This window comes from Oncorhynchus gorbuscha, linkage group LG06 (genome assembly GCF_021184085.1).
Source record: "Oncorhynchus gorbuscha isolate QuinsamMale2020 ecotype Even-year linkage group LG06, OgorEven_v1.0, whole genome shotgun sequence".
NCBI lineage: Eukaryota > Metazoa > Chordata > Actinopteri > Salmoniformes > Salmonidae > Oncorhynchus > Oncorhynchus gorbuscha.
This window is the reverse complement of record NC_060178.1, coordinates 27826592-27837419: the sequence shown is the minus strand read 5'-3', so window position 1 is coordinate 27837419 and position 10828 is coordinate 27826592.

Here is a 10828-nt window from a genome sequence, read left to right as displayed (position 1 = left end):
TTGGCACTCTGTGCTGAACCTCCAGTATTCAGACCGAAGAGACCATCAGGACCTCAGCTGGACATGAACTTCAAGTACAGCCCCATGCAACTTTTTCAGCTGTTTTTCACCTCGGCAGTTGTTGATTCCCTGGTGTTCACTCTCACTATCTCTATCAATCTCGTCAATGATATCGTGTAGATCTGTATACTTTGTATTTGTCTTCGATTTTAAAGATTTACTTGCCATAATTATTCTCTGAAAATGCTCTCAAAACAGAAATGCTGCACGTAACCAGCATGGCTGCCTCGTAGAGTTTTCAATGGCGAATGGTTGTGTCTATACGCTTGAGTTTCCCACAAACGATAGTCTTCCTGGATAGAACCATCACATGTTGTCATTTACCTGAGCTCATTGGCTGTCTATCCAGCTAGATTTCAAGACTATCAGTGGTCATTGGTCCGAAATACAGTCAATCAACGAAGAACCGATCATATCATTGGTGCGCAATTAGGTCATTGTTTGCCGTGTTCAAATCAGTTCCTTTCGGTCAATATGTCCCGGAAAAGAACCATGAAGTGTGGTTGTTTTACTAACAAACAGAGGATTGCAATGAAACCAGACATGACTCGATAAACGTCGGTTTAGATTGAGTAATTACATCGAACGTTAATTCCAAAGTTGAAGGACACTGAATTTACGACAGGCCATTTACAAAATGTTTCCTGTTAGGCTGTAAAAATGGATTATATAGAGAAAACAACATTTTGTTTTGTCGTGACCTTTAGTGTTGCGAAAAGCAGAAGATCTTCAAAAGGTAATGGCTTCCAGTTGAAGCTCACATCCGCTACAAGACCATGGTGCTTGCCTACGGAGCTGTGAGGGGAACGGCACCTCAGTACCTCCAGGCTCTGATCAGGCCCTACACCCAAACAAGGGCACTGCGTTCATCCACCTCTGGCCTGCTCACCTCCCTACCACTGAGGAAGTACAGTTCCCGCTCAGCCCAGTCAAAACTGTTCGCTGCTCTGGCCCCCCAATGGTGGAACAAACTCCCTCACGACGCCAGGACAGCGGAGTCAATCACCACCTTCCGGAGACACCTGAAACCCCACCTCTTTAAGGAATACCTAGGATAGGATAAGTAATCCCTCTCACCCCCCCCCCTTTAAGATTTAGATGCACTCTTGTAAAGTGACTGTTCCACTGGATGTCATAAGGTGAATGCACCAATTTGTAAGTCGCTCTGGATAAGAGCGTCTGCTAAATGACTTAAATGTAAATGTAAAATGTACTAAAGAATTGTCTAATAGCCAAGCTAGGTGTGAACCCCAACTTGCAACAAATCATTTGTGTCTACCTACACACGTATCTACCAACACATCTACCTACACATATATATATATAAAATATAAAAAAATCAGAACATGTGTAGGTAGATACGTGTGTAGGTAGACACAAATGATTTGTTGCAAGTTGGGGTTCACACCTAGCCTGGCTATTAGACAATTCTTTAGTAAAGGTTGAATAGTCTATTGTTCAGTTAATAGTCAATCCTGCGACGCTTGTGAAAAACTAATGATACTTTTCCCCCTTTCCACATGTTAAAGATTCCAATTGATAAAGTGTTTTTAGCCACAATCGGCCCCAATCCCAATTAATACATTTGGGCACAGTCGAGAGCGTGCTAGACTTCGGGCTAGAATGTTGAAGGTTAGAAACCTGCTCCCTGCTTGTTTCATGACATTATTATGCAGATCTTAGAGCAAATAGCCTGAATTGTTACTCCCATCTCATTCCTCGCTCTCTTCCACGTGTCATTCAGCACGCTTGTGGGCGTGCTGGCAGGATGTACTGTTTTTTTATTCTGTATATATATGAATTACAAAATCATGTTTCTAGTCTATTGCATAGTTACAATGTGGAATCATTGATGTCCCAGAAGAAAGAGTGGTAAACACTGTTGAAGTGTATAATTGTAATACATACATGCAGACACAGCGTCATTCACAGAATGGAGCTTGAGACACCTGGTATTGGATATGACAGAAAAAAACTTGCAAAATAGCGATTTTCGTGAATGAACTTAAAATATGCACAATCGTTTGTCTCTACATTAACTAACATATTCCTCTCAATTGTACATTTTTTGCTTGATTGTTACTACGTTATAACTACTTACATTTGCCTCCCCAAAATGTTTTGTCAGCCATCTTTGCTGAAGAAAGCCACACGGGAGGGATGGCTCCGCGTCAAATTTGTCATTGGAAACACTCGATATGATTGGTCATATAAAAACCTTGGGACCCAAATGCATAATGAGTGATCTAACTCCCCCTTGTGGTGGTCTGGAGCAATGAAGCCGTGACGCTGGGTACCTCTAAGTCCCGCGGTGTAAGTAAACTTGCAACTTTTAAATGAGGAACCACTGTAGATACTTTATAAAACTGCAGAATGTCACTAACTACTCTCCCAAGGCAACAGCCTTGGGAAACATTTCAAAGGGAGAGATAGAGACACCCCATCCTCTCCTAAAAGAGAAAATAATCATTTAGTTAGTTTTCACTTTGCTAAATCTTAAACCAATTTACTTTCCAATTAATCTACATCTCTGTTTCCTTTAACTCTCAATCACCATCACCCAGTACATTTCTATTCCACTCTAACACTTGTTTCCCTCTACAATCTCTACTCCACTCTACCCGTCTTTCGTCTAACATTACTTTACCAGGTGAACAAAAAGTTTTAAATTACAGACTAAACAAAACATGAGATCTTATGTTTACTAGGAGGCCACCGTCCTCCCTCCACTCATTAATCGTTTGTGTATTAACCCATCCCAACATTTATTTACTCTTTGTGTAGCCTACACTATACTTAGACAAAGTGGCTTCTCTCTCACCACTGAGTGTAACAATTTACTCCCGTATATGACTGGTCTCTCTTCTCCTACATGATTTTATGTAACCACCGCACTACAATGCCCTTCGTGTTCATGAACAAACTTTTTAAAAGGTCATTTCAAGTTTGGCAACCCCAATGCTGGCGCCAGACATAATAGCTTTTTCAAAACTCCACAAACAATTACTCACAATATTAACTCCACTTTAATATCTCGAGACCCCTCCTTCCTTTCGTCAATTCTATCAATCTATTTCAGAATAAGACGGAATAAAGTGTCTCACGAGATTAAAAACCCTCAAGGTTTTCTGGAGTGTTTGACCTGGTCATTTTAATTGTTACCTTTTAGAATCCATTCCCCTGGCATTTCGCATAGTTTCTTCCAACCCCAAAATTAGTTTCACACCTGGCGCCATGTGGTAACATTACCAGGGATTTTTTTTACTTACTGGTTCTGTGGTCAGAGATATGGGTAATAGCTGTATAGCTTTAGATTCTGCCTGTTACCTCACTAAATATAATACTTTCCCCATCGTAAATTTGGCCAATTTCGAGCTCCCTTGCCCCGCTACCCTCACTTTTCCAATGACCAACGGCCCCTCACACTACGAGTCGGTAATTTTCCGCTACCCTCCATTTTGATAACAGGTTTCAAACCTGCCATCTAAGCATACATACACATTCTATCAACATACTCACATACCCAAGCTGTGTTTGAACACCCATACTAACACACAGTATACTACATAAACATAAGGATCCGCCCCTTTTTTTCAATTTTCGCCTAAAATGACACCCAAATCTAACTGCCTGTAGCTCAGGCCCTGAAGCAAGGACACGCATATTCTTGGTACCATATGAACGGAAACACTTTGACGTTTGTGGAAATGTGAAAGGAATGTAGGAGAATGTAACACAATAGATCTGATAAAATATAATACAAAGAAAAAAACAACCGTTCTTTTGTATTTTTTTGTACCATCATCTTTGAAATGCAACGGAAAGGCCATCATGTATTATTCCAGCCCACGTGCAATTTAGATTTTGGCCACTAGATGGAGGCAGGATATGTGCAAAGTTTTAGACTCATCCAATGAACCATTGCATTTCTGTTCAAAATTGTATATCAAGACTGCCCAAATGTGCCTAATTTGTTAGTTAATAACTTTTCATGTTCAAAATTGTGTACTCTCCTCAAACAATAGCAAAGTATTATTTCACTGAAATAGCTACTGTAATTTGGACAGTGCAGTTATATTAACACAAATTTAAGCTTTCTGCAAATATAAGATATGTCTATGTCCTGGGAAATGTTCTTGATAATTATAACCTCATGCTAATCGCATCAGTCTACGTTAGCTTAACCGTCCCGTGAACGGGACACCGATCCCGAAGAGGTGAGTATATACTACATACTATTAGTATTATTTAATTTTAGTATACTGTAAATTAACAGTAACTTTTCAGTTGAGCATACTAGTGCTTCGCCTGCGTACCGGAGGTTGATACTGTTGCTATGCAGCATCTTGCTAGCTTGTTAGGATAACAAATTACTAGGTAGACATCTTATGACTTCAGGTGTGTTCATAAATTCAGACTTTTCAGAGCGCACTCTGCCCGCTCTGGCAGAGAAGCAGGGTTGACCTCACAATGGCAGTCAAGCACCCAAGCTAACTGGTTAAAGTTGGCTAGCTTGCTAGCTACTTCCAGACATAAATAAGAGAACATCTCACTCTGAACATTTTTGTCGCCCAAACTGAGCTGGTTAGGCTTTCTTCATGTAATCCAGAGCGTTAATGACTGTAACTGTGCTGACGGCAACGATTTAATTACGCTTTTTTCCCCCGACGTTTACTGACACGGCCATATTCAAGGGATGTTGAGCGTTTGTAAATTCAACAGTTATTCTGCACCGAAAGTGCTCTGAAATCTGAGCAGATTGCCAGAGTGAATTTACAAGATACCCAATTTAGCAATTGTTATGCAGGTGAATGAGGACCCAAAAGCGACTTGGCGAAAACAGAGTCTTTAATCCAGTTTAAGGAAATAGCAATACTTCTAGACAAATCGGAGCGGTAAATAAAGCATAAGAAACAATTTCACTCGTAATCACGAGAACTGACTGGAGACTCGATAATGAACTGCAGGTTGCCTCGGGAAGGCACTTGACCGTAGCAGACTCAGACACCTGCTCACCACGCAGCATCTGAGGGAAACACGACACGACAGGGCGATACAAAGACACAGCACGGTGAACAGTATACAAGGATCCGACAGGGCAGAAACGGAAAACAAGGGGAGAAATAGGGACTCTAATCAGGGGAAAAGATAGGGAACAGGTGTGGGAAGACTAAATGATTGATTAGGGGAATAGGAACAGCTGGGAGCAGGAACGGAACGATAGAGAGAGAGAGAGAGAGAGGGAGAGAGAAAAAGGGGAACGAACCTAAAAAGACCAGCAGGGGGAAAACGAACAGAAGGAAAAGCAAAATGACAAGACAATATAAGACAAAACATGACAGCAATGTCCATTGAGAACTCAAAACGACTATACCATTTAGCTAAGCTAAGAATGATGTTAATACTCAAGTTAATAAACATTGGGTAGTTAGAAAGCTTATAGTTAATATACTGGCAAGTTTAATGTATTAGTAGCCAACTAACTTTAGGTAGGTAGCTAACATATTACCAGTGCATGATGTCGATTAAGGCAGCCCTCTGATTCAGAGGGCTCGGGTTAAATGATAAAGACACATTTCAGTTGAAGGCATTCAGTTGTACAACTGACATGGTATCCCCCTTTCCCTTTACATACAGCTGTAATGATATGCTATGCGGTTCATAAAGATAGTGTAACTAACAAATTGTCAGCCAACATAACATATAGCATAACTTACTTGCATAGTCTTTACTTTATAACATTGCTCAACATTTTCTTAACATTTGTCATAATTAGTTAAAGCAATGAATTTGTATCTATGACCAGTAAGCATACTACATACTCAATTTACGACACAAATGTACGGTTAGTGCGGTTATGCTGATATTTTCTTACTTCTATCTCAGGATTGTGCCCTGGGATGACATAACTTGTGACCATGTCATGTCATCCCATGGCCGCTTCTCTGCTTAGAACCTTACCCTACTCCAACAGGGCAAGTCATCCCAGAATTTCTCCTTTAATTAAAGAGTTATCTCTGCTCCAACAGAGTTCCTAATGAAAAATTCTAGAACTTCCCCTACTCGAAATAATAATATATAATAATAATAATATATGCCATTTTGCAGACGCTTTTATCCAAAGCGACTTACAGTCATGTGTGCATACATTCTACGTATGGGTGGTCCCGGGGATCGAACCCACTACCCTGGCGTTACAAGCGCCATGCTCTACCAACTGAGCTACAGAAGGACCACCTTTTTGTCTTGGAGGATTACCTTTGTTCTTGTGGAATTCCTTTTGAGGTTGTGTAGTTACATGTTTCCAACTGAGCTACAACAGAGTTTCTAACTAGGGGTGTCTTTTTAAAATGACAGAATCCCCCATGATTCCCCAAACTATATTTAGAAAGAGGAAGCAAAATACTTTAAGCATACAGTATGTTTTGTTTCAGTCTCCACTAACTGAAGTTAATTGTAAGGATTTTTTTCTATTAATAATGTATCATTATTTTTTTCGCATTGTTTGTAATTCATTTTGTACATAATGTTGCTGCTACCGTCTCTTATGACCGAAAAGAGCTTCTGGACATCAGAACAGCAATTACTCACCTCAAACTGGATAAATATTTGTTCTTTAAAGAGGCAGACACGAAGGAAATACTGCTTTGTCGAGACAAGGCCCAAATCCCTGTCATCAATGTGAAGAAAAGACAGAGAAAAACGGGGAGGAGGGCAGCGTGCCTTGTAAGAATTCGCTGATGAGTAGTAAACCACCACTCCGTATTATTGGCCAACGTGCAATAATTGGAAAACAGACTGGACAATCTACGATTCTGACTATCTTACCAACAGGACATTTAAAACTGTAATATGTTATGTTTCATCGAGATGTGACTAAACAACAACACAGATAATATAGAGCTGGCTGGCTTCTCCGTGCATCGACAGGACAGAGCAGCTATGTCTGGTAAGACTAGGGGCGGGGGATTGTGTCTATTTGTCAATAACTGCTGGTGCACGATGTCTAATATTAAAGAAATCTCAAGGTATTGCTCGCCTGAGGTAGAATACCTCATGACAAGTTGTAGACCACACTATCTACCAAGAGAGTTCTCATCTACATTATTCGTAGTCATCTATTTACCACCAGAAATCGATGCTGGCACTAAGACCGCACTCAACCAGCTGTATAAGGCCATAAGCAAACAAGAAAGAAAATGCTCATCCAGAAGTGGCACTCCTAGTGGCTGGGGACTTTAATGCAGGCTAATTTAAATCTGTTTTACCTCATTTCTATTAGCATGTCGCATATGCAACCAGATGGAAAAAAAAAACTCTAGACCACCTTTACTCCACACACAGAGATGCATACAAAGCTCTCCCTCACCCTCCATTTGGCAAATCTGACCATAATTCTATCCTCCTGATTCCTGCTTGCAAGCAAAAACTAAAGCAGGAAGTGCAGGTGAATCGGTCAACACGGAAGTGGTCAGATGATGCGGATGCTAAGCTACAAATATTACAACAAATATTATGGTCAAACTGAAATATACTAATTGATGAAAAAACAATATCTACAGATTTTTTTTAACAGTCTGCTCTTTGTAAGTGATAAATAGAGCTGGTGAAGTTAAGTCACACATGCAGCTAACACAAATATATGGAAATGTCTGCTCTACTCAAGTTTACAACAAACTACAGTGCATTTGGTAAGTATTCAGACCCCTTCCTTTTTTCCACATGTTTTTAGGTTACAGACTTTTTCTAAAATGGATTAAATTAGCCCACTTGGAGTTTGCCAAAAGGCACCTAAAGGACTCTCAGACCATGAGAAACAAGATTCTCTGGTCTGATGAAACCAAGATTGAACTCTTTGGCCTGAATGCCAAATTTACGTCTGGCACCATCCCTACTGGGAAGAATAGTGGTGGGAGCATCATGCTGTGGGGATATTTTTCAGCGGCAGGGACTGGGAGACTAGTCAGGATCGAGGGATAGATGAACGGAGATCCTTGATGAAAAACTGCTCCAGAGCGCTCTGGACCTCAGACTGGGGCGAAGGTTCACCTTCCAACAGTACAACAACCCCTAAGCACACAGCGAAGACAATGCAGGAATGGCTTCGAGACAAGTCTCTGAATGTCCTTGAGGGGCCCAGCCAGAGCCCGGACTTGAACCCAATTGATCATCTCTGGAGAGACCTTAAAATAGCTGTGCAGCGACGCTCCCCATCCCACCTGACAGATCTTGAGAGGATATGCAGAGAAGAACAGGAGAAACTCCCCAAATATAGGTTTACCAAGCTTGTAGTGTCATGGCCAAGAAGACTTGTGGCTGTAATCGTTGACAAAGGTGCTTCAACAAAGTACTGAGTAAAGAGTCTGAATACTATACTATAATATTTCAGTTTTGAATTTGTAATACCTTTGCAAATATAAAAAAAACTGTTTTTTGCTTTGTCATTATGGGGTATTGTGTGTAGATTGATGGGGGAAAAAACAAGGTAATACATTTTAGAATAAGGCTGTAACAAAATGTGGAAAAAGTCCAGGGGTCTGAATACGTTTTGAATGCACTGTAATTGCAGCATTACAAAAATGGAAGTAGAAGGGGAAGAAGGTAAGGAACTTGTCTGCATTAAAGATCAAAATTGGTTAATGAAAATTGTGATAAATAAAAATAAAAAGTATAGCCGTTTCATTTAAGTCCCAAAAAATTGATAGCTGTGTCATATATACTGAACAAAAATATAAACGCAACATGTAAAGTGTTGGTCCCATGTTTTATGAGCTGAAATAAAATATCCCAGAAATGTTCCACACACACTCAAAGCATGTGGAACACAATCCATCTGCCTGACAGGTGTGGCATAGCGATGATCAAGAAGCTGATTAAACAACATGATCATTACACAGATGCATCCTGTGCTGGGGACAACAAAAGGCCACTACAAAATGTGCAGTTTTGTCACAGAACACAATGCTACAAGTTTGCAATTGGCATGCTGACTGCTGGAATGTCCATCAGAGCTGTTGCCAGAGAGTTCAATTTTCATTTCTCTACCATAAGCCACCTCCAATGTCATTTTAGATAACTTGGCAGTACATCCAACCTGCCTCACAAGCGCAGACCACATGTAACCATGCCAGCCCAGGACCTCCACATCCGGGCTTAAAATAAAAAATAAAGGGTGCTTTGCTATTCTTAGGTAGCGGAATGACTTCCCTCGAGGCCTGAGGGTACATACTTTCCTGTAGGCTTAGATTGAAGAGATGGCAAATAGGAGTGTCATTATAGTCCGCTATCATCCTTAGTAATTTTCCATCCAAGTTGTCAGACCCAGGTGACTTGTCATTGTTGATAGACAACAATTTTTTCACCTCTTCCACACTCACTTTACAGAATTCAAAATGACAATGCTTGTCTTTCATAATCTGGTCAGTTACGAATGGATGGGTAGGTTGAGAGATTGTTGTTGTGTCATGACTAAGTTTGCTAATCTTGCCAATTTAAAAAATCATTAAAGTAGTTGGCAATTTCAGTGGGTGATGAGCCTCCCCTAAGTGGGAATTCAATAATGTTTTTCACCTGTTAAAGCCATAAATGCTGTAAATCCTCATGCCATGGACCCATTTTTCTTCATTTGAGACATTGTTCCATGTTGTGCTATCACCTCTCCCTCAGAGGTGTCTCATTGTGCAGGCAGATGGACCAATGGCATTTTAAGTTACCTAAAATATCAGGTCGTCATTTGTGATCAGAATTAATCCAACCAAAGGAGTTGATAGTGAGGTCCTAATTGCGTTTTCATCTATGGTAATCCATCAAGGCCTTGTTGTAGGCAGACAATACCCCATGGTACAGGAGGAACCTGACAGCTGTTACAGGAAGAAACCCTTTGTTTATTTAATTGTTACACATGCATGGATGTTTGTACGGAATTCACTTTGCAAACAGCAGACAACCTAATTGATAGTTGGAGGGTATGTGCAAATAGCATCATTAGCGATGATCAATACCAAGAGCCAATGCCAGGTCATTGGTGAGAATGAAGAGCTATGGGATGACTCAGAGGTATGGTATAGTGTATTGTCTCCAAGATGATACAAGCTCAAATGGGAAACTTTCATCCACAATACTAGTTTCGCTCATAAAATCAAAATGTATAAATTGAGACAATTCAGTCAAACAGTCGCATAACACAGACTTGACAGTCAATAAGGGTTGACATTTCTTTGATAGTCAAATACGATTAGATTCATGTAATGGCTCACATGTGTGGACCAGACAGACTATGACCCCGGAATAGTTCAAATCAAATCACTTTCACTTCTGGTGGTGCTCTACTACTGATAACCCCCACCCACCCACCAAAGAATGAAAACATTTCCACAAGATTTAAGCCCCTACATCATTCTAATCTCACCAAGGCTCATCCTCACAGTTCACCCTCTACTGGCCTGACATATCTGCTTTGTTGTGGAGGAAAGTCAAATATAAAAGAGTGTGTCCTCCACCTGGTGCCTATCCACTGTGGTATTCCCTGGTCTCCCTATGCCTCAGGGCTCCTGCATTGGCTCACTATCCAGTAGACTGCTTTTAGTCTGGCTCTTTGAACGGACTCGTGTGCTATACTGAGCTGCGGTGACATGAATACCAAAAATGTTGACACCTTTCAAGTGAGTTACCTGAACGTTAATAGGCCAGTAGCTGTAGCAGAAAGTGCCAAATAAGGACATTTATCACACATTGCTTTACACATGATCACAGACTGATTGCTTCGTGC